The sequence below is a fragment of the Triticum aestivum genome, chromosome 3A, assembly GCF_018294505.1.
Source record: "Triticum aestivum cultivar Chinese Spring chromosome 3A, IWGSC CS RefSeq v2.1, whole genome shotgun sequence".
Classification (NCBI taxonomy): domain Eukaryota; kingdom Viridiplantae; phylum Streptophyta; class Magnoliopsida; order Poales; family Poaceae; genus Triticum; species Triticum aestivum.
The window spans coordinates 153,431,383-153,435,038 of NC_057800.1; positions in this window are offsets into that span (position 1 = coordinate 153,431,383).

A 3,656-nucleotide genomic window follows, 5' to 3' on the forward strand; every position below is an offset into this window, starting at 1 on the left:
TTCGCAAATTATGTCATAGCTCGCGCTTCAGTTCTACTGTTTAGTTATGTTCCTAGAGAAAATTTAGTTGAAAGTTGATAGTAGCAATTATGCGGACTAGGTCCGTAAACTGAGGATTGTCCTCATTGTTCATAAGATGAACTTAATTATCCTGAACATAGTCAAAAGGTCTTCGCAAATTATGTCATAGCTCGTGCTTCAGTTCTACTGTTTAGTTATGTTCCTAGAGAAAATTTAGTTGAAAGTTGATAGTAGCAATTATGCGGACTAGGTCCGTAAACTGAGGATTGTCCTCATTGCTTCATAGAAGGCTTATGTCCTTAATGCACTGCTCAGTGTGCTGAACCTCGAACGTCGTCTGTGGATGTTGCGAACATCTGACATACACATTTTGATAACTACGTGATAGTTTAGTTAAACGGTTTAGAGTTGAGGCACCGAAGACGTTTTAAAACATCGCGAAACATATGAGATGTTTCGAGGGCTGAAATTGGGATTTCAGGCTCGTGCCCACGTCAAGAGGTATAAGACCTCCGACGATTTTCTTAGCCTGCAAACTAAGGGAGAAAAGCTCAATTGTTGAGCTTGTGCTCAGATTGTCCGAGTACAACAATCATTTGAATCGAGTGGGAGTTGATCTTCCAGATGAGATAGTGATGTTTCTCCGAAGTCATTACCACCAAGCTGCTAGAGCTTCATGATGAACTATAATATATCAGGGACATATATGATTATCCTTGAGATATTCGCGATGTTTGACACCACAAAAGTAGAAATCAAGAAGGAGCATCAATTGTTGATGGTTAGTGAAACCACTAGTTTCAAGAAGGGCAAGGGCAAGAAGGGATACTTCATGAAACGGCAATTCAGCTGCTGCTCTAGTGAAGAAACCCAAGGTTGAACCCAAACCCGAGACTAAGTGCTTCTGTAATAAGAGGAATAGCCACTGGAGCAGAATTACCCTAGATACTTGGTAGATGAGAAGGCTGGCAAGGTCGGTAGAAGTATATTGGATATACATTGTGTTGATGTGTACTTTACTAGTACTCCTAGTAGCACCATGGTATTAGATGCCGGTTCGGTTGCTAAATGTTAGTAAACTCGAAATAAAAGGCTGCGGAGTAAACGGAGACTAGCTAAAAGGTGAGATGACGATATGTGTTGGAAGTATTTCCAAGGTTGATCAAATATCGTATGCTCCCCCTACCATCAAGATTGGTGTTTGCGTTGAGCATAGACATGATTGGATTATGTCTATCGCAATACAGTTATTCATTTAAGGAGAATAATGGTTACTCTGTTTATTTGAATAATACCTTCAATGGTCTTGCACCTAAAATGAATGGTTCATTGAATCTCGATCATAGTGATACACATGTTCATGCCAAAAGATATAAGATAGTAATGATAGTACCACCTACTTGTGGCACTGCCACTTAAGTCATATCGGTACAAAACGCATGAAGAGGCTCCATGTTGATGGATCTTTGGACTCACTCATTTTTGAAAAGTTTGAGACATGCGAACCATGTCTATTGGTGTATATGCATGAAGAAACTCCATGCAAATGGACCGTTTTGACTCACTTGATTTTGAATCACTTGAGACATGCAAATCATACCACATGGGCAAGATGACCGAAAGCCTCATTTTCAGTAAAATGAAACTAGAAAGCAACTTGTTGGAAGTAATAAATTTTGATGTGTGCAGTCCAATGAGTGCTGAGGCATGTAGTGGATATCGTTATGTTCTTACTTCACACATGATTTGAGTAGATGTTGAGTATATTTACTTGATGAATCACGAGTCTGAATTATTGAAAGGTTCAAGTAATTTCAGGGTGAAGTTGAAAGATCGTCGTGACAAGAGGATAAAAGATCTATGATATGATCATAGAGATGAATATCTGAATTACGAGTTTGGCACAAAATTAAGACATTGTGGAAATTGTTTCACAACTAATACATCCTGGAACACCGTAGCGTGATGGTGTGTCCGAACATCATAACTGCACCCTATTGGATATGATGCATACCAATGATGTCTCTTATCGAATTACCACAATAGTTTATGGGTTAGGCATTAGAGACAACCACATTCACTTTAAAAGGGGCACCACGTAATTCCAATGAGATGACACCGTATGAACTATGGTTTAGAGAAACCTAAGCTGTCATTTCTTAAAAGTTTGGGGTTGCGACGCTTATGTGAAAAAGTTTCAGGCTGATAAGCTCGAACCCAAAGCGGATAAATGCATCTTCATAGGACACCCAAAACAGTTGGGTATACCTCCTGTCTCAGATCTGAAAGCAATAAGGGATTGTTTCTAGAATCGGGTCCTTTCTCGAGGAAAAGTTTCTCTAGGAAGAATTGAGTGGGAGGATGGTGGAGACTTGATGAGGTTATTGAACCGTCTCTTCAACTAGTGTGTGGCAGGGCACAGGAAGTTGTTCCTGTGGCACCTACAACAATTGAAGTGGAAGCTTATGATAGTGATCATGAAACTTCAGATCAAGTCACTACCAAACCTCGTGGGATGACAAGGATGCGTACTACTTCAGAGTGGTACGTGATCCTGTCTTGGAAGTCATGTTGCTAGACAACAATGAACCTATGAGCCATGGAGAAGCGATGGTGGGCCAGGATTCCGATAAATGGCTCGAAGCCATAAAATCCGAGATAGGATCCATGTATGAAAACAAAGTGTAGACTTTGGAAGAACTACTTGATGGTTGTAAGGCTGTTAGGTACATATGGATTTTGAAAGGAAGACGGACAATGATGGTAAGTATCACCATTAAGAAAGCTCGACTTGTCGTTAAGATGTTTTCCGACAAGTTCAAGGAGTTGACTGCGATGAGACTTTCTCACTCGTAGCGATGCTAAGAGTCTGTTGGAATTATATTAGCAATTACTGCATTATTTATGAAATCTTGCAGATAGGATGTCAAAACATTGTTTCCTCGATGATTTTCTTGAGGAAAGGTTGTATGTGATACAACCGGAAGGTTTTGTCAATCCTGAAAGATGCTAATAAGTATGCAAAGCTCCAGCAATCCTTCTAAGGACTGGATAAGCATCTCGGAGTTGGAATGTACGCTTTGATGAGATGATCAAAGATTTTGGGTTTATACAAAGTTTATGAGAAACTTGTGTTTCCAAAGAAGTGAGTGGGAGCATTATAGAATTTCTGATGAGTATATGTTGTTGACATATTATGGATCAGAAATGATGTAGAATTTCTGGAAAGCATATAGGGTTATTTGGAAAGTGTTTTTCAATGGAAATCCTGGATTAAGCTACTTGAACATTGAGCATCAAGATCTATAAGGATAGATCAAAACGCTTAATGGTACTTTCAAATGAGCACATACCTTGACATGATCTTGAAGGGGTTCAAGATGGATCAGTCAAAGAAGGAGTACTTGCCTGAGTTGTAAGGTATGAAGTTAAGACTTAAAGCTCGACCACGGCAGAAGAAAGAGAAAGGACGAATGTCGTCCCCTATGCTTAAGACATAGGCTCTACAGTATGCTATGCTGTGTACCGCACCTGAAATGTGCCTTGCCATGAGTTAGTCAAGGGGTACAAGAGTGATCTAAGAATGGATCACAGGACAGCGGTCAAAGTTATCCTTAGTAACTTGTGGACTAAGG